We start from the raw sequence: 21,983 nt of genomic DNA, 5'->3' as shown, positions 1-21,983 counted from the left end.
TGAATAATGATACGAAAAGTTTTTGGGAAAATAAGACTGTAAATGCCCAAAAGTTTAAAAGAAAATAAAATACCTTTATCATGTGCATTGTTTTGTATTTTTTTTTCTTAGTTAGAAATAGGAATTATGAATCTTTCCTGATAAGAAATAGACCTGACTACAGTATAATCCTTGGCATATCACAAACAAGGTTTGCAAGTTTGTATTAGCTTTCCTTTCCAAAAACAAATGAGCATGTTTAAATTTAGAGGGAGAGCAGCTTCTCTTGGGGTCTAGTGATCTAGTTCTTTGAGATGACATAGTTGTTTTTCAGAATTTCTATTTGGTTAAGCCCTTGTGGGTCTCAGCTGGCAGCACTCCAGCTTCCCAGGGAAAATGGTTTAAATGAATGTCAAATTATCACAATTTCATTTTCTGTTATTTTTAGACCAATTCATCACTCCATTTATCTTGTAGTTCTGACCCCTCCCCCTAGTTTTGCCAGTAATTCCCCTCTGCTGGAGGCAAGAGAACAACTCACAGCATAATGTTTAGGCAACACAGTTTGTCCTAAAATTGTGTGAGCAAATTGTAGGCAGGGAATTGCCAACCTTCTGTAAATTGTCCTAATAATGATATTTAAAATATAGATGGGGTGTCTTTTATTAGATGGCTGATGTATGGCATACAGCTGGTCACAAAAGCTTGTCAAATAACATCGAATACAGCTTGTATCTGGTCCATAAAAGGGATTTATTTGTTACTAGATGTGCCTAGAATGTTACAGCATGTAAAGGCCTCATAGCCACACAAGTAGCACTTTGTTCCCAAATCTTCTGTGATGATTAGTTCTGCTGAAAAATTATCAGGCTAGCCAGATTCTGCAGGGGATGAAAATGCATCATCTGTTGACGTAAAGTAATCTTTGTGTTGCTGGAAAAGATGATTTCTTATAATAAATTACTTTGTTTTGAACATATCAGAACAGGAATCTGAACTAGATAATAACCATACTTGGTTGATGTTTATTTAAAGATAAGGACTGGAGAGAATAGTATTAATCATGCTTAGGGGGGAATTGGCAGCAGGGGGCCCTCGTTTCCTCTTTCACCATTTGTTGCCCTTTTTCTAGCAGCCTGGGCTAGCTCCAGAGCCTGGCTTTCAGCACGTGCAGAGCCCTTAGGCCCCACGTGAGGACCAAGCATTGGGCAAACATCAGGAGCAAGGGGAGCCCAGAGCTGTCAGCAGCAACGGAGCCAAGGCATTGCTCTCCCAGGGGCGGTCTCGGGTGCGAGGCTGAAATCAAACTCAGATGGAGCTAGAGGTGGGGTGCCTCACACAGCACACCGTGCCTGCCTCCTCCTCCTCCTCTTGCGCTTGCGTATTGCACAGCCCAACCTGACATTTCTGCCACTGTCTACCACTGCAGCTTTGCTCCAGCCTTTTTCCTTTCCCTGTCTGTGCTCTCTGCAGTTCACTAGGAAGACCATCGATTACATTCGTAGCATCAAAAGTGTTCATATCATCAGACCCCATGCCACTGGAGCCCTATCTTCATCCCCAGCTCAAATGAAAAATAGATTCCATAACGGCCATAAATCTGGGCCTGCTTCTGTGGCAAACGTGCCCTAGCCATCAAAATCTGCAGGCTACTGTGTCGATGATCCTTTCCTCTCCTGACTCTAAGCACCAAATGTGCTTTCATTTCCTCGGGTTAGCATTTAACAGCTAGATCTGAAACAGTACACTATTTTCTGCTAGGCTCCTCTCTTCAGCATTTCTCACTGTAGAGCTGTCTTCAGTCTCAGTACTCTAGAAGCCACGAATCATATTGTAAAGTACACATCTCTCCCCATGCAACACATGGCAAACCTAAGCATTATCTCAGCCAAGTCTAATCCTCAATGCATAAAGTGGCAACACCAAAGTCTCTTTTTTAACCTGTTTACTGAAGATTCAAATCAAGAAACCATCTCCCATTAGTTCCAAGGCCAAACAATACTTACACAGGTTAATTCTATAGGTTATTGCCCATATCTGTGACACTTTTTGGACTGGTTGGGCTATGATTAGTCTTTCAGAATTGCAGAAGGAGATGAGGGCTACAGAAGAATATGAACTTTTTGCTATTTTCCTGGTCTTATTAATGTCAAGCCTAAAAATGGAAATATTACATATAATTTTCTGTCCTACACCATATGCTATCACTCTGAAATGCTAAGAAACCATCAATCATTCAGCGGGCATGATAGGGATTTTTTTCCCCTAGATTTACATTTTGCTTTTGTCTGCACATCATAATTACTAGATAGTATTGCAAAGTGTTCAGTACTGAAATTTTTCCAGATGATGAATTACATCCCTTTTAATTGTGTCCCTGAATGTTTCCTGCTGTTTGCGGCATCCCAGATCCCTCATTCGTACAAGAAGCAGCCCACTATTGCTTTCCATATGAAAGATGATATATATGCCACTGACAAGGGTCCCCTAAGACTAGATACTGGCCACAGATTTTTACTACAAAAAAATCAGGAATGAAATATTGTGTGCATGCATTTTAAAAAGTGTCTTGCAATGGATTAAATTAAAATAAGTTAGAGGTTCTTATTTAAAGTGGTTAAACTGAAATAATACGACTTGAATACTGCAACCTCAGAAAGTCAAACGTCTACCCAAACCTGAGGGATCCAGGACATGAGCACAGTTAGGAAATTAGCAGCTAAAACAACCTGTCTTTGCAGCCAACAGCCACAAGGGAGTGATGCTTGTATGATGTCTTGCCAACTTTGTCTCCCTAACCTGAACAATAATTACTTATTTTTAGCAGTGGCAGTTACAGATGGCTTTCAGTGCAAGCTTGAAACAAAGTCTGACCTTGATTAGTATCTGGTCTACTAACACGTCTTCACAAAGAAGTAGAAGTGGTTACTCACCGTAGATATTGTTGCTAGACAAGTGTGCTTGATGACTAGTATGTTTTCCAGAAAGCTCAGGGTTCTTCTGATGTATCCTCTGGGACTTGGAAGAACTTTTCTATTCTACTTCTTTTTTCTCCTGATACAGGAAATATGTGAAAAGCAAGCGGGTTAGCTATTTATTGACAACTCTTAAGAGTTCAGCTACTTTTTCTTTCTCCCCCCCCCCCCCCCCCATCTAAATCCACCAGCTGATTTTTCTCAGTTTTCTGCTTCATAATCTTTTTCCATAAGGGAGATATTTTATCTAATATCATTCAAGGAATAAAACATAATAGGAAATAAACATTGATTTATGAAAAGTAATAGGCTGAAATGGTTTCACGCCTAGTAACTCAAAGCTATCAGAATTTCACTACTGCTACTGATATTGTGGTTCAGGATTACACTTCCCTTCTTTTTCAGATCTCAGATATCCTTCTTAACCACCACATTCTGTATCTGTTATTCCTATTTGGATTGAAAATATTTCTCTTGGAATAAAGGAAAAAAAGACACTTCCACTCTCAGGCTAAATATCGGGGCAATGGACCAATCATTCCTATTGTACATATCTACCTATATGTGAATACATGAGATTCACATCCTGCTCTGAAAGTGTGTGGCCTGTGGGTTTCTGTGGCATTATATGCTCCAAAGAACACATATTATGCATTCAAAGAATTAAAAAAAATATGGCCCTGCCATTTTTAACCTATCAAATGTTTTGTTGTTGAGAGTAACCGAGGCAGGCTCACTTCGTCATGTAGCCCACTAGTGTCTGGGTTCTCAGCTTCAGTTTCCTTTCCCCTGAAAGAAATCATCTTATTTTGCTGCAAAACTGTCCCTGTTCCAGGAAGCATCCTTTCTGAAACAGGTTAAGTCTTTCGCTGTTACATCCTCTTTACATCCTGGGTTTCCTTCTCTGACAACGGCACCTGTCAAGTGGAAGTGGTGGTCAAATTTGTACATTTTCTCTGAAATACTGTAGACAGACACTTTATGGCTCCACCTCTGTCGACCAAAGATGCATTTCCACTACACACTAACTCAGCCCTCAGCCTGCACACATTTACAATAAATTTTAGTTTCAGTATGCAGTCTAACAGGTAGATCTCATATCATTCATAACAAGTTATAGTGAACTTTTAAATCCAGCACAGTGATCTTAAGAGAAACTGTTGACTAAGGCTGAGGCTGTGGAAGCAGACTAATCAGGTAAAGACGCACAAAGCTGTTTCAAATTTGAAAACCCTGACAGGCAAAAAGAGCGAGGTGATACCTCCAAAATACCTAAAATCATTTTTGTTTTCATTACACCAGGCAAATTCTACAACATTGGTGGCATGTTTAATGATGGCAAACCATCACTCCCTTTAGCTTTTACAGAACTGTGCAGAACCTGGCGGGCGGGCGGGGGGGAGGGGGGTGAGAGAGATTTCCTTAAAAAGTAGGCAGGTATTATGACTATTTGCAAATGAACATGTTTTCGATCCCCCAAAGTATTGTGTGTGAGACATACATTGAAGAATGGCAACAGTAAATTTTATCCTACTGTACAAAAGATTAAGTGTTTCTAATGGTCTCCTATTCGATATTCACAAAAATAAATTTGGGTGACTTTTCTAGCTTTTTTTTTTTTTTTTTTTTTTAAGTAAAAAACACCATTCAGAAGTATGGTTTGATAATCCACACTGCATTTTAGTAGCCTGAGATATATTACCAGCTTTATGAAAAGCTCTGGTGGGACATAGAAAGTTGGAATACCTGTAATAATTTGGTGATATAATGTAATAAACTGCGTTTATTAGCAGACATTCCATTTTACTATAACTTAGACAAAAACAATGTGTTTCAGGTAACATCAGGCTCCGAAGTGAAAGCAGTCCATGCTCATACCGCTTCTAACCTAACAGGGACATTCAGAGTTGAGGGAATGTGTAATTGGCAATATGTGGCAACTCATGCCAGAGCTCTGTCACTTCAGTTTTTCCAGGTGAGAATGAGAATCATTGGTCATGGTTGGAAGTCTGAACTGGGAAATTTCCATTTTGTGAAAGGGACAGTTTCTGTCAGATGACCACTTTTGCATAGAATTCACTGGCTAGTGGCAGTCCAAGAGAACAGCCTACAGTGACGTGGGTGATAAGCACAGCTGACAGGAAAAATGAGGTGTTAAGGAGAAAAGGGCAAGAAGAAACTGTTCTGCAGTAAAGATAATGTAGCTTTATTACATGTTACTGAATATTAATCACCCTGCACTAATGTAGATATTCTTAGGACATGTCTACACAATCGATTAAATTCCATATTATGATTTCAGTCATAGCTATATGTAACCAGTTAAATTTCATCAGCACTTTCCAAACATCAAATGTGGCCACAGGTTGGCCCTTATGTCACCATGTCTAAACAGGAAGTTGACACCTAAAAGGTTATGGGAGGAAGGAGCTTAAACCCTCATGTAATTGATTTCTTAAGCACTCCTTATCTAAGTTGTTTGACTCCACAGGCGAGTCAGCTAACCCACAGCTGGATTCAGCCAAGCCCTAAGAACTGAGGATATGAAGGTACATATTGCATATTGTGCATTTCCAAATAAAGAATGTATCTTTAGCTACTGCAGAACGGGGTTTAAACTCACCTGTTGGACTTTGCCTGGAACGGTCATACAGCTACTGCTAAGACTTGCTGAGGGAGCTTTCAACTGCGTGAGCAGTTCTGGTCCCCTGATCTGATAAGAATCCAGGACTAGTCCCTTTGCATGCAGATAGCATGAAGTGTTGCCTACACTTTCAACTAAAATTCACACCATTTCCCACACTGTATTGCTTCACTTGCATTTTACTATAGCTTAAATGCGTATTAGGTTAAACATGAACGCAAGATTAGAACACCTCTGAGTGAGACAACTTATTACATTTTGAAAGATATTCTGCAATCTAATTATTCATATAATCAACTGTTAGTTCTTTGACATTCCTTTTTATGTATTACTGTTTTGTCAGAAACAATAAGTTCGAGGCTGCAGTTAACACAAAGTGGAATAAACCTTTATACTCAGTGTTTAAGTACTGTACACTCATCTTGTTTAACCAAGCTCTAGAAAGCAGGCAATCATCAAAATACAAAAGGCTTGGCAAGAGAATGAAAACACAGACTTGAGGAAAGAGAGAGGTAAGAAACTGAGTTACAAATGATCTTTGAAGAAATGTTATGTTGACAAGGTTAAAAGAAGTGTTGAGAAAGAACAGGAGGAGGAGAAGGGCAAAACAGTAATTTCAGATAATTGGTCTAATAAGAGGACACAAGGGGAAATGACTGCATGGCCTTAGAAGGGTGGACAGAATCAAAAGGAAGAGGAGTTACTGTAGCTGGAAGGTGAAGAAATAATGGAGAATGCATGGGAGGAGAAAAGGTGAGGAAGATAAAAACATTGATCAGGTTAACTTTCATAATAGATTCCTGGCTGGATGCTTTACTTGTATCTTCCACTAGCAATTACTTTCATTTTTCTCAGCTATACCTTTTCATTTTCTTCAGTACTTCTAATCTTAAGAAGTTAACGGACTTAGTAAAGTGAAGGTGAGATAATGATGACGGGATCAAATTTGCTGAATATAAGGGCTAGTTTGCCTTTAGAGGTTTCAAAACTGAGATGTTTGCAGTTCTATTTTCTTTTTACATACTCAGGCAACATTCCAGGGTACATAAAACAGAAATGAATAAAAGCCTGAAAAGGCAAAAGCAGATTTAAAAATGTAGAAGAAAAAATACGTAAAATAGAAATAGTCCTAGTTTTAATGGATCAGCATAACATTTATTGATAATGTACTTATATTTCTCTTACATTCAAAGTAATAAACTCCTAAACAAAGCAACCTTTCTGTTTGTTTATGCATGATGATTCCCATTTAAAGAAACCAAATATAATGATTCTGCTCTCATTGTTCTGGCTAGGATTTAAAAAAATGGACATAGTTAAGGTAACATGCTCCATGCGTCAGCCAGTGACTTTCTGGTAGACAAAACACCTTTAGCTATCCGTAAGAGAGCCTGCCAATAAATCCAACATATGCCTAATTATTGTTAGCCCAAGCTACAAGAATTTTTTCTCAAATCCAGGTCAGGCTTCTTTTCTCTCTTTTTCTGATTGCCAAAAGTATGAAATGATTACTGTTTTCTTCATCCTATATGCTTACAATTTCCCTTCTCTGTGATTATCATTTCTTCATATATTTCTCTTTTCCTCCCCTACTCCTGGTTTACCTTTATTTTTAAATATTTTGGTCCTTTAGTTATTTTTTTGACTGTAAAGATCTGCTGTTCTGCAAAACAAATCTCAATGTTTCACCATTACTCTCAGGACTGCCAAAGAGGACTACAAATTGCTGGGGGCAGGGGGGTTCGTTTTGTTTCCCTCAGAGAAAAAAATATACCGGAAGAAATAATTCTTTAGTAACAATCTCAGACTAAATGGTTCATCCTCTGTTTAAATGATGTAGATAGGCAAAGAGGGGCACTGTATCTAACATGATCATAAATAACAGTTCCCTATCATTCGATGAATAAAAGAACGCAAAGTAGTTTCCTGATGGGAAGAAATACACATTAAGGTTGAATAATACAGCTCTGGCTGGGCACTAGGAAGTTAACCTCTGTATGTATGTATATATTTTTATTAGTTTATTTTCAGGACTCTGAAAATCACAGAGCATGTACCACACAGAAATTTAGGCAAGAACAGCCAGGAACAAATATTAAACTTAAAAAGAAATGTTAGAACAGTCATTATAGCTTTTCTGTCTTAGAAATGGAAAGAACAAAGACTGAAAATAGAATTTAAAACTTTCAGAATTACCTGCCCAAAAAATACTCTTGAAAAATCTCAGTACTCTTGAAGAAATTCAATTAATATGGAAAATGGCAATAAAGGATGCAAATATTTACAAAATCTGCCACCTTACAGCAGCAGCACGATTCTGTTCTGTGCGACACAACCTTCTAAAACATTCTGATGTGTCTCAGTGAAAACAGCTCTGAGTGGTTCGCTAAAAAAAAGTCATAGTAAAGCATAGAGTTACATCAGGAATAAATACAGTATCTTCTTATTACTATTTAGTACACATTAGAACTGAGAAAGCAGAAGGAAATAAAAATGCATTTTATTGTCTTCTACCCCCAGACATAGTCAGTGTTCAGCCTTTGTGATGAAAAACAAATTTCCATTTATGAATTTATAGCTTGTATCAGGTAGAAAGGAAGTGTTTCCACTTCCTATCTTCATTTGCCTTGCACTTTATATTAATATTTTACGGGATGATGTTACCTTTTCGTGGTTCAGTGTACGCATCAGTTCGTTAAGCTTACAGATCATTCCAGGTCTTGTGCAAGTTGCTTCTGAAGCACCATGGAGCGTAGATACATTGCTGTAGTGCTGTTACCTCTCTCCGTGATCACCATTTTCCCCAGGGGTTCCCCACCATCACAAGTGCAGATGACTGCTGTTCTCTGATGAAGAAGAAAAGTAGATCAGTAAATAAAACAGTAATTACTTCGAAAATTGATTTGAAGTCATAACAGAAGGAAAATCCGGGACAAAAGCAGCACACAGTGGGAACACCAATATAAAGACAGTCCAGTTGTTTTCTTAACGAAAAATATTAACAAACTATAGCTGTGATTTTAAGGAATTTAAAGTATTCTGAATTATTATGAAATGTTGCCGCATGTTTTTAGGTGAATGGAAGAAAATCAGAATCTCTAACAAATTTTGAATACTGTGGTCTCAGTGCTACTGAATGATAAAGTGCTACCTTTGATAAAGAAACTGCATCTGAATTAAATTTTAGTAGGAGTTTTTATTTGTTTATGGAAAATGAAGGGTAGAGGGTAAATCTCTACATGAATCCTGAGACTGCAATGATTTTACAGGAACAAAAACATACGTCACAGTTATTTTTAAGGTACCACTATCTGATTTAGTATTTTAACTAGACCTAAAATAAAAATAATGGATTTCTTGCACTTTCTTCTTTTATATAATAAGAAGCAATATTTTTAGAGTTTTCTTTTACTCTGTATCTTCAAAAAAGTCTATTTTGTTCAGAAAGATACCATAAGCTCCTTAACACTTGGATGATAAGTTAAATCACATAATTTTAATTCTAATTTCATGTTTTGTCTGATCTGTGAAGAGAGAGAACAGTAAAGGCAAACCAAAGGCAACCAAAGGTACCCTCTCATGCACTTCTGCAGCAACTGACAGCCAGACTGCTCAACCACTTATAAGAGCTGTGACAGTGCAAAGCAACAGGACACACTGGGAAACAAACATAAGCAGAATATAATTACAAATATAATCTTGTAAAATATATACATATATATTTTAAGAGAGAAGATAGGGCTAGCAAGGGGCCCTGTATTTACACAAGTAACATTTCTGGCTGTTAGCAATGATAAAGCTAGTATTTCCATTTGAAACAAGTATTGAGATGCTCTTCTTCACAGGAATATTAAGTTTTGTTAAACTGGCCTTCAGTCCCTATATTGGGAGACATTTTCAGCCTCAAGTAGTGTATTTTCAGCAAAGAGAATAAATTTCCCATATCACTGAAATTGCTTGGACTTGGCAGCTTTCTATGCCAAGAATCAAATGTGTCTGTTCGGTCGAGCACCAAATTGCAGCAGATTTTGTGATGGAAATGTCTGGAATCTACCACAGAAGTATGGTCAGTGGCCCCAGCTGTTGAATGAATCAGGTTATCAAAGCGATTATTACCAAGGGTAATCACATAATATATTTCTAATATATATAATATAACAATACACACACACGTTTATAAAATACATATAACCATAATAGAATCATATGTGCATATATATATGTACATATATATATGTAAAAGAGGTCACGTCTGAAGCCTGCGGTTCATTTCACATTGGGATGGAATGGTGATATAACTCATGACCCTATAGACAAGATGCTATCAGATAACACAGGGTGCATACATGCGTATATGCATACATTGACCAGTGCTTATATCAAAGAGGGGCAGGAAGATCTCATCTTTCTGAAAATGGGATTTTCAAACTGATGATCAAATTGAAAATCACCTGTTGAGGACATATACTGCAGCGTGAGCTTCTTCTTTAATGTATTTTATGGTTGAGTCCAGATTTTACCAATCTTTAAATTGTATTCTCAAAAGCCTATAAATTCATCAACAAGACATATAATGGTTGCTAGGTTGAAACACATGTTCTAACACATGCACTGAAAATTGGAAATCCTTTAACGTCTACAAGTCAAGTCCCAGAACAAATGATAAGAGCTTTTGTAATCATAAAAAGGACAAAAATGCAGACAGATGATGGCAAGAGACATGATCTACAACAGAATGGATACATTTTCAATATTTGGGCCTATAAGACAAATGAATATGGGAGATATGACTATTTGTCTTATTTTGTAGATATATTTTACAAACATATTATGCACCTGAAATGCCTAATATTTATGTATGTTGTAGTACCAGTTTTTTTATCCTTTGATTCTTTGTTAAAATATTTACTACTTCAGTTAAAATATTACTTAATTCTTTAAAGGTAAATGATATTGGCAGTGAAAACTAATTTTCCTAACCTAAGGTAAATTCACTCATAATAGCAATCTTTTGTGTTAAACCAGGGGAGAAGAGGGATGTCTGTTTGAATATGTTTTGAAAAAAGAAGGCAAAGTGTTATGTAATGCTATTAGGTCGCTAGATTAATTAGTGGACTGGGAAAGCTTTACCAGTACATTTTGGTCCATTACCTTCTTTGTAAGCAAGGTCAAATCTTACAGTCTGACCAGCAGGTCATAGACCTCTGCTTCTTGGATGAGTGGGTTGACTCTTCAACCTGGTGGCTAATACATTGCTAACGGGCTGTCACTAAATGCAAACAAAGAACATACTTCACTAGTACATGTACATAGCATTTCTTTACCAAGTTGTGGGTTCTAATGCTATGTAGCTTGCCTGAATTTGACCAAACCTGCCATTGTTTACTGATTCTTCAGGGCTGATGTTTACTGACTTTCACGGAATTAATGAACGAGCCGAGAGCATTTTTAGTGTCTATATGTCCATGTAAGATAAATTACTACTATAATGAAACTGACACTAATTCGCACTCCTGATGCCTCAGCAAAAGCACCAAAGAATGAATGTGCAGAGAAACTGATTCATCATAGCATGCTGAAAGACATTCTATTTTTTGAATAATAATAATAATATCTTCACTATTTTTTTAATCTTATCATAGAGTGAGAGAACTTGTGTTGCCTATGCCTATGTTTTCTCCGTAGTGTAGTTTAGTAGTTGAATTTCATCCCCATAAAGGTCAAAGAGGCCGTCAGATTTCACTATCACTTTAAAAGACTGATTCTGATATGGTGAAAAATGTTTTATTGCCCTAATTTGCATTTTATATGAAAGAAGGAGATGAACTATTATCATGCTTTTCTTCAGTTATACACCCAACATGTAATCAATTAGTATGATAATAAGAAGGCAATGGAGTGGAATAAGGTGATGAGGTATATGCATCTATTTAATTTTTTAAATTCTGAAGAGATCCTATAGAAATTAAAATATGTAAGTGGGTAATGGAGCAGAAAAAGGAACATACAAAGTCTATTGGCTCAGAGTCAAATAGTGAGAAAAACAGCTATTGTTCACCAAGATCACAATATGATTTTCCTCTCAGACCTGAGGATAACATCTGAATGAACTAAGTGTATCAGCATCCCAGAAATTCAGACAGCAGAAGGTATCAGGTAAATTCAAAAATGATATCACTGTGATTACCTTTAATTCTTGGGTTAGATTCAATACCTGCATTCTTACCCATGATGGCTTGTTCCAGTTATGGGGGAATGCTATATGTTTTAGAAGATCACTGGCACACCCCACAACAAGGGCTGCTTTCGTCAGGAAGGTAAAGAAAAGGCAGTAAATTAATGCATCTTCGCTGTGATCAGTGACATAACTAATACTATTCAAAACAGGCTATTCCAAGTGGAGGGCAATAGCAGTAGAACAAATTGGCCTCCACGTCACAGAACAACAGGTATATAATCTGCTATCTTTATGCAGAGAGAAACAAGTATCTTGTGATTTAGTTTATATGGTTTTCATTCCTTGCATATTTTTTCCATGTGCTTTAAAGTCTACTTACTCTGGCTAGCTTTTTTATTCTGAAGTTTAACATTTCAAAGCCATCCAGCACTGATTTTATACTTAGTAATTGAAAAGAGTCAAATGATAACATAGGCAATGCTGATCAGATCAGTAAAAACTAATGCTGTTGAGAATTTTTCATTATTGCAGGGTTATTTTTCTGTTATTCACATATTCATCAAGGTCTTACCCACCCCCTAGATGTTTTTGTGCCAGGTGTCCAGCTCTGGATGAACCATTTCTGGGGAAAACTTCAAATTTTTAAAAAGCTTAGGCCACAATAAAATAGTCTGAGATATTAAAAAAAAAAAAAAAATCCTTCTCAGTCTTTGAAGAATGCTAATGCTTTTGTGATTTGCAGCAAGTACTGCGCATTTGGGAGGAAGTATTCTTTTGTTGGCTCAATGAATATCTGAATAGTGTTGACAGAAATACATACACCCAATTAGAAAATGATTGTTTTTTCTTAAAAAATATCGAGAAATACAGAGCTTTCCATTTTATTATCCTAATCATTTCATGAAGAATATTTTGACTTCATGTTTTGGCAGAAAAACAATAAAAGAAAAAAAGAAATCAAAACCAAAGCTCTATGTTAAAAGGCTCAGAAGCTTCTGTTCCTCTAGATTTATGAATTTTAGCAAATGCTTACTTCACAAAGATGCTACCTCTCCTTATGAACATGCTCCAGACTCACGATCCCATGGTAAAGACTCCTTCTGGTACATACAAAGCTGGGCTGCTTTGGGGCCTTAGGAAACTGCAGGGAACCAGTTCTCTTTGGCATCCTGAAAGATGCGTTTGATTGTGCTGGATAACACTCCGCTTTCCAGTGTCACAGATTGTGTAACGTCTGAGGTTTGTAGCCCTCACTTATAAGCAAGATCTCATAAGAGTCGAGACAATGTTCTTTGACAAAAAAATGTAACTGAGAGGTTGAAAAGGTCATTCCTGGCATATCTGAGAAAACAAAAACACACGTCTGTTTAATAGCAATCTTAACCACCTGGCCTTTCAAATGAATGTGTCAGATCTAGGTGCTTTAGCTGCTTTCTGAAATCATAGCCTTTACTTGATACATAAAGAAGACAAGCAATTATCTAGGTATTAGCGTCCTTTGTTTTGACTTTTAAATAATAGGATGCGCTTGTCACTTTTTAATAAATTTAAAGTATTACTAGTATTACTATTAAATAAATATACCAGAAAAGTAAACAAACCCAGTAATTTCGTATTCACACTTACTAAGCATTACATGCTTTTGAAGAAATTTCTTAATTCGTTTATGAACAAAACCAAGGTCAATAAACCTGTGTATAGAAAAGAATCACAAAGAGAAAAGAATTAGAGTGAATGGAAGTTTAAGAAGATTGCCAGAGTCTGTGTGGACAAAATATTGATCTATTTTGCTCTGACCACATTTGAAACAGCGTTTATGAGTAATAAAAAGTCTAAATATAAACATTTCCTCCTAATGAATGGTTTCTTTTTATCATGGTTCTTTTTTAATGAGGTTTTTAGTCTGTTTAAGTTAATTCCATGTATTCAGGTCCTGCAATGAAAATGCCACATGGCATTAAGTCAAGTACATTGGGAAAATCCAAACATACTAGACCGACACAGTTGCCATTTTCAGTCTAAGCTAAACTACTGTGATGGGAGTGTATTAAGTTCAACATATTTGTTTAAGATCATTGGTCTATAATATGGTCTGTATAATGGACTATAAGTAAAAGCTTCAGCACCATTTTAAATATTCATTGATTTTCCTAGCATGCTTCAAACAGGCTATGTTATCCCTTGCATCGATCCCTGGACACTGCCTATTTGCGGCTAAGAGTTCAAAGGAGTATGTCACCCTCAGCTGAAGATGCCCCTGGGAAGGTTTCAGGCCCTTCTTATACTGTTTCCCTTAGCTCACCACAAAGTGGCTGCTTGGGCTCTGGCAGTATCCGTTCAGTCGTCATATCCAGCCTGCTGTTGTTGGACCTTCGCTCATAGCATCTCAATGCATAGGTTCTTCCTTCTCAGCCAGCAGGCTGCAAGATCTCCCTATCTTCTCCATCTGACTTGGAGCAGAACAAGCAAGTGCTCCCAATTAGTGGATATTTCTTCTGTACTACATCCTATTCTAACCCCAAATATTAGCACAGTAACACAGCATGCTGTGGCTGGTGGAGATCCTGATTCTGCCATACTTGATTAAATCCTTCTATGGACTCTGATTACTCTCTGGATACGAGACTACTCTCTATGCATATAATAATGATCATTCCAAACACTTACAAAATAAATAAAGGGATGAATGATCTGAAGTTTCAGTTTCACCAATACATACATAAGGAAGAACATGTCTCCCAAAAGTGATTGATACGTAGCATTATTTTTTCTGAGACTACTGTTTAAAACAAAGCCGGTTTCAAGAGCTGAAAATCAATCTATCATCACCTAAAGATCTAACCTGGAATGTAGTTACAGTACACAGGAGTTCTGATCAATTTGTTTAGGAATTTCAGAAAGTGAACGCAGCCTGAAAAGTTAAAAGCATCCCTGCTATTTGAATATGAATCCTGATGTCCAGGCTAAGATCATAAGTTTTTTGACTAAATTTGTTGGGTAAAACATTTCAAACAGTATACGTCAATGACGCATCCCCTTTTGTATTATTAATACAATATTCATTATGTAATACATTGTTGAATTAGAGTATAGATGAGAACTCATCTAAGATGCAAATGAGTTCCTCTAGAAAGATGAATTACAACACATTACACAACCGAAACCAAGCAATATTAAAAGTGTGGGTACATTGCTACCTAATGTCTTTGCAATTTTCAATTAGCCCATTTCCTCCTTTACTCTTGATAAGTGTCTTCATTTCCTATACTGAGCCATAAACTACCCTGAGCCATAAACTGCTAGCACTGAACAGTTATGTACCCTGTATTATAGTCAATAAAATAATTGATTTATCTTCTGGAAACAAGAGCATAGACTAGATAGTTGGATTGTTATTAAGAAGAAGTAAAATCAGCAGAAGCCTGAAAAATATTTATATCACAAGAGCTAGTGACAAAGATAGACATTGTCACATGATAGCCAGAATTTTAGCCAGCACAGGTAACAATAACAGTGAATACATGAAAGACCAGAGGTGAGTGTTGACTGGGGAAAAAAAAAAATCTTTAGTTGATCTAGAGCACATTCTGGTTGATCGGTTCTGCTGAAGGACTTTGTAGACTCACTGTAACAATGAGAGGTTCATGAACCAGATAGGAGTTGGAACAAAAAGGTCATGCAATTTCAGTTGCCAAGCAAGAGTAAAGTTTATGAGCTTTTTATTCCCCAGGGCCTTATGAAGTAACCCTACACAGCAGGTTTCTTGTAGTTTTCCACCCTGAACAGCCACAAAAGAAATGGGTAGGGCTGACATGCCTTAACTGACACTGCAGTAGAAGAAGGATGATAAAAATATAGGGAATATACGATCACCACAAGTGAGATGAAAATGAAAACTGTAAAGGCAGCTGAGCCTTTACATTTACATTACCCGAGCCTGCATTTTTAGATCATGAATTGATAAGACTTTTAAACATAGCAACACACAATATTAAAAAAAAATGAAGAGTATTGACAAGTAGTAAATCTTTTGATCTAACAGATCATTTGTACCTCTCACTGATAAAACTTTTAGGTAAAATTTGAGTAGTTCGATATATTTTGGGAAAGCCAAACCTGTCACCAAAATTACTCATTGAACAGGAGAGAAGAAACAAACAAACAGACAAAATCCTAATGCAGCTCTCATCCTGGTAGTATTCCCTTTTAAAAATAGTTTCAGTTATTCAATTAAATTATCTATTTTTATGTTTTGCATATTTTAGCACTTTTACCTTCTTTTTTGGTTGAGTTCTGAGTTTCCCTTTCACTGGATGTGCACTTTCTTCCAAAGCAAATTCCTGTCAAAGCAAAGAAGTTTTATTATACCTCGAACTACTACAGAATATCTTTAAGAACAATACTATGCTGTTTGTTTTAGGAAAATGGCATTTTCTTTTCATTTGAGTGCTTGACAATGAAAGAAGTAAGATTGGCAGCTCTACAGATTGAAGTATGACACAGCAGAGCCAGAGGCTATGCGAGCTTCACAACATTACCCCGTTGTGGTATCTGACACCCAGCCTGGGCACATCAGTTATCTTTGCAGACAAGAAAGAGCTGCCATCCTGATTTTGGTTTTTCTGTGCTGAGAATGCCAAGATATGCCAAGATATGCTCAACTCCAGTGAGAGCTTTCCGTGGCATGGTCAGGTGTACAGGAACTAGATTACAAAGACCATCAATTCAGTTTTTATACTGAAAAAGCCCATTTTAATGGCTGCAAAATAATTTGGATTTGAAGCCCTATCCATGATTATTTCTTATTCCATGTCTTTGGGCTTTGGACTACTTCTTTATACAAGTGAAATGCTTATCAGCCAAGAACTTGCTTTTTATCAGCTACATTAGCTAAACTGCACAGAAATACCATTTCCATTTGAATGTTCATTATATGTTTAATTTAGCCTTGTCTCAAAGCAAGGCACAGGACTTTCAATTCTAACTGAAGTTATGAAACATATTATGACATATGTGAAGACAATGGTCTTTAAAAAAGATGCTCTGCTTTAGCTTATAATTCTGTAATTTTACTAGCTACTCTCCAGGCAGCCAGTACTAAAAATAATAAAGTATGGGACATAGATTGTTCCAAATTCATGGAGAATGTGCTCAGAAATTAACAAAAACATTTCTGTAAATCAAAATTTTGTCACTCTATAGATATTTCAGCTTTATTTTAAACTTCCAGTTTAACTAATTAAGACAAAATAATGAAACAAAATGAAAAAAGGAAAGCATTGCTGTGTTAAATATTTAATGAAAGAGACCATTCAAACATTAAACCCCTCAGAGTTTTAATTAAATCCTTAAAGGCATCAGAAGCCAATGAATCATAGAATCATGGAATAAAGGGCTTAAAAGGATCTCTGTAAGTCATCTTATAAGTCATTAGTGTGTAGTTGGGGTTTTCTTGTTTTGTTAGAAGAAAAAAAGTAAAATGCACAGAGCTAGGCCAAACTATGTAGCCATCCATAGTATGGCCACACACACGTTTTTGATGTAATTTCTGCCACAAGAAAAAAGTGCATATAAAATGTGAGACACTGGTTCTGCTGTCTAGGCATGAATGAATAGAAAATTATCCCAGAAAGCCTGTTGAGCTCAACAAATGTAATGATTGCTCTTTGGAAGACACAGCTTCTGCCTATTCCAGCTGCTCCACACATCTGTCTGTCAGAGATTGTCCCCAGCACCCTCACTTCCTTGCCACGTATCCCCTGATCTCTGTTCTCAAACTCTCTAGCATCTAGAAAATTGTTTGCTACTATACAGACTGCACTTAGCTAGCCACCACCTATCTACCTTGGGCTATGTGGGGCTACAAGATATTCATCGCCCTAATATGAAGGGGATATCGTGTACGTAGAGAAAGCATCTGATGATCAATACCTGCCCGCCTATTGTGCATAAATGGTCCCTCAAATGAGTTTCTCTTGTCCCTGCTCCTTCTCTTCAGAAAAGAGCAAAGCTGTTCACTAGAGACTGAGAAATATTCCTTTATGGTTTTCTTGGTCTTCCTATTTTGAGTACCACATCACTGTGTAAGTGTTGTGCAAACCCTAGCACTGATTAAATGGATTATTCCTTAAACTAGCTACATGTCTATCTTTCTGGATTGAGATCATGCATAAGGCAGTTTCTACTAAGTTTCTAAGTTTCTACTGAAGTGAAAAGCATGCTGCTCTTTCCTTGGTATGGAAGGCTGCTTGCTGGGTGGGGAACTGAAGTCAATAAATATCAGGAAGTGAGAGATGCATATATACCTGAGTTTATGATTTTGAGATGGATAAATATATAGCCACACTTCCGTAATAAGATGACAACAATCTGTGCTGGCCTGTGAAGCAGGCTACAGCTAGAAGATATAGTTTAGCTGCTAGGAGAGAGAGTTTCTTCTATAACCCAGAGCTGACCTTTCATAAATGAGTAGATTGCATATTTTCTCATCACAGCTTAGCAGAGGGCTGTCTTTGCTCAGACCTTATTTTTTCCTGAATCTCAGACAACATGGAAGTGAGCCGAGGCAGACTTAACTGCTGCACATTCAAATGAATAGTAACAATTACAAAAAAAAAGTAATGAGCTGTGTGCATACTGTAACACAGAGGCCTCAGCTTGCACCCAGGCAATCAACTGACTCATAGCCAGACTGGCTGAAGCAGAGGGTCAGATCCAAAGCTGCAAGGGTTAAACAGTAAGGTTTGCCAAGCCATGCCTAAGGGGGAATCAGGCAGGAAGAAGAGTAAATGGGCTTGATTTAAGTCAATCAAACACTTCTGAATCAACTGGACTCTCTCCCATGCCATTTCAGGGCCTGCAAAGTCTATGGTCTGCATGGGGTGGGAATGCATGATAGTGCAATTCTCCTTCCGGGCCTGACAACACAGTCTCCGTCTGTGAACTACTCCCAGGACCTAGGGAGAGCTAGGAAGAGCTGCCGTTAGCTCTCAATGATCCTGCTCTGGGAGGGATTTCCATGGCTCTAGGGAGCCTCCCTTTTGCTCCGGGAGACGCAGCCACCTACCACTGCCTTGACTCAGCCCATGAATATGAACAACAGCAGCCTGTTATTCGTTGCTGGTACTGGCAGAAACAGTTTAAGCTAAGAGTCTCTTTTTGTTAACACATATACATCTAGAAAGATGTACCATCCATTCCATACGAATTAATATAAATATAGGGTCTGCACGAAAAAAAGGGCGGAGTGGGGGGAGAGAGCGAGAGAGTATGAGCGAGAAGAAAAGAAGAAAGGAAGGGAAGCGAGCAGACCCAAACCCGATGCCAGGGACCTTGAGTTCACTCACCATGAAACTTAAGGACAGGTATAATTCTCCTCACTTCACTCATATGAGAAAGTGAAGTTCTTTCTCTTTCTCACACACACACACACACATACACACACACACACACACACACACACACACACACTTTCTTTCTCCTTCCCTAACATTCTCAATGACTTCTATCTTTAGTCAGTCATCCTTGCGGTAAGTTTCTTTAAATTATAATTGGATCATCTTCCAGATTCTGGGAGACCACTGTCAGGGGAATTCCTGGGAACATAGTCGCTATTTCCTAAAATTTGTTGCTAAATTGTTAAATTAAGAAAGGACTGACTAAAGATAACAATTCTTTGTTTGCAGTAGAAATCCTATATCAACAGCAACTATTTTTAAGGAAGCCTAGGACAAAATATTCATGCTTCTACATTTCTGTATTTTATTTCTATGAAATAAACCCTGAATTTATGAACATCATGATCTGTGTGTATGTCTCATTGAGACTCTCAACTTTAGAGATCCCAAATGTGCAGGCACAACGTGAACCAATTTCCCCAAATCATTTTCATTTTTGCCCTCTGAATGTGCATGTGGCTTCTAGTCACACACAAAAGCCCTGCACATTACACTACACTGGAAAACAATGAGAGAAAGTGCTTTTTATGAGTACTCTATTTTATAATTATGTGATGGTATGGAGCAGAGATGATAGGCTAAATATCAATGGCTAAATATTATAAAGGCTACATGAGAGCATGGTTCCTTCTTTAAGCAGTTGTAGAAGGTCAGCTAGTCCTAAATAAAAAAAAAAAAAAAAAAAAAAAAAAAAAACCACAGACGAATCTGACATGGAATGATTCATGATGAAATAATGACACTAAAGATTTGTTCAATAATAAAACTTGTGGAGCATGTTAATTTAATGTTTAGTATAAAGTTTAGTTATCAAGATTTATTGTATCTTTCAGCAAATCTGGCAAACAAATACCAGATGCTAAAACTTCTTCATTAAAAACTATTTGTTTAAGTCATGCCTTTGAATGACTACTGATCTATTATTTCAAAAAGATAGTTTCAGTGTGTGAGAATAAGAAATACTATACTTCATATAATAAAAGAAGAAAATTGCTTCATCCAGATAAAAAAGCCATTAAAGCAGCAGGAAAAAAAAGACAGTAAATAGAGATGATGATGATAAATGATAGTTTAAAAAATATAGCCTAGATACAATGCATCTGTTTTGAAATGCTAATTTAGATGCTATAGAATTTTTCAGTTTTCTGAATTTTTCACAGCATTCAGGCTTATGCTATCATACTCAAGGTGCACTAGTGCCACTTTCAGACGTTTATGCTTCACTGGCACTGCCTTCAGAAAGTGTGCTATGGAAGTAACAAAAAGAATAATGAAAAGGAGTAAAGGGACAGGTTCTAAGAATAATTTTCCGGTCTCAACCAGATTCTTGATGTCTTGATTGTGTACGTACATTTAAATGTATAAGGTTTTTTTTATTATTATTGCTGCAAAAATGAAACAGAAAAGAAAAAAATAAAATCCCATGAAGAAGTAAGAGTTGGCAATTATTAACTAGCTTCTTCCTGCCTACAGTTAAGGATCTGTTATCTCAGTCGGCTTGACCATGAAATTCCCTCACGCTCAGATATATCATTGAAGCAAAACCTATTTTTGGTAAAGACCAATGGTCTATACTCCACCTTGAAAAATAAAGTGCAGGCAACTGGATTTTTACATAAATCATGATGCAACACTACAGTTTTGTTATTTTAGAGTAAGAGATAAATATTTATATTTTTCACAAAAAGGGCATAGCTTATATTCTAGTGTATTCATTTTACATACTAAGTTTTTCACTCACTGTCATGGGTTACCATATATTATATGACCTGTGCTTTCAGACTTGGCAGTTGTGGAGATACTGAGCATTTTACTGAACTATTTAGTGTTTCAAAACCTATTCCTCAATCTTAAAATATTATATACGTAAATATCATACATTTATTTCCACCTTCTCAATGGAAATTGAAAAGGCAGCCCCCGCAGCCTATAAAAGTCTTGCTTAAGGCATTTCTCAAGAACATACTGGTAATGCTACTCACAGTTTGATTTCATGTCAAAATGTTCATTTGTGTCCATGTAAGCCAAAAATGAGGCAGTGACTTGAGATCTCTGGCAGGATGGCTTCTCCTGTGTTCTTTCAAAAAACAAGGTGCCTTGCTACATCTATGGTAGAAATAACATTGACCACTTTAAGGATTCTGCCTGTGGCATGAGCATCCTTCTGTAAAAGCAGATGGATAGGGGTTTGTGCACACTTTCTCATTCAAAAGAGGAATAACAGTCCTACAATTTCTTCTAGAAAACTCAGAAAGATATATAAATATTAAAGCCATAGGCTTATGTAATATTAAATACAGCTTCCGCTATCACGAAAATAGAGCATAGTCCTATATTTTCACACACCTACAATTCCCAGTGACTTTATTACCATTATTTTTCAATTTCTCTGTCTTCTGGATCAGTATAGTGACAGGTAATGGTAGTTTATGATTCATAAAATATAGTTTATTGGACAGTTCACATTTATTTGATTTACTGTGGTCAGAGCTGTTGAAGAGAAAAATTATATACATCAGCAAGATGCTTAATTTAAGTCCTCATGGGGGATGACAGTCCAAAAAGTTTAACAGTACTGTCCAGATGTGTTGGATGGATTGTACACATATGGTAGAATATATATGTTGAATGATGTAGTTTGTGTAATTGTACTCAATCAGTCTTTTATGTGTTCTGCAAAGAAAACAATTAATGAAAAGGAGATTCTACTTATTTTTCATTCCTGTGTACTTCTGTAGATATACTTCTAC

The sequence above is a fragment of the Dromaius novaehollandiae genome, chromosome Z, assembly GCF_036370855.1.
Source record: "Dromaius novaehollandiae isolate bDroNov1 chromosome Z, bDroNov1.hap1, whole genome shotgun sequence".
Taxonomy (NCBI): domain Eukaryota; kingdom Metazoa; phylum Chordata; class Aves; order Casuariiformes; family Dromaiidae; genus Dromaius; species Dromaius novaehollandiae.
The sequence above is the reverse complement of the archived record's forward strand: the minus strand, read 5'-3'. Positions refer to the sequence as shown.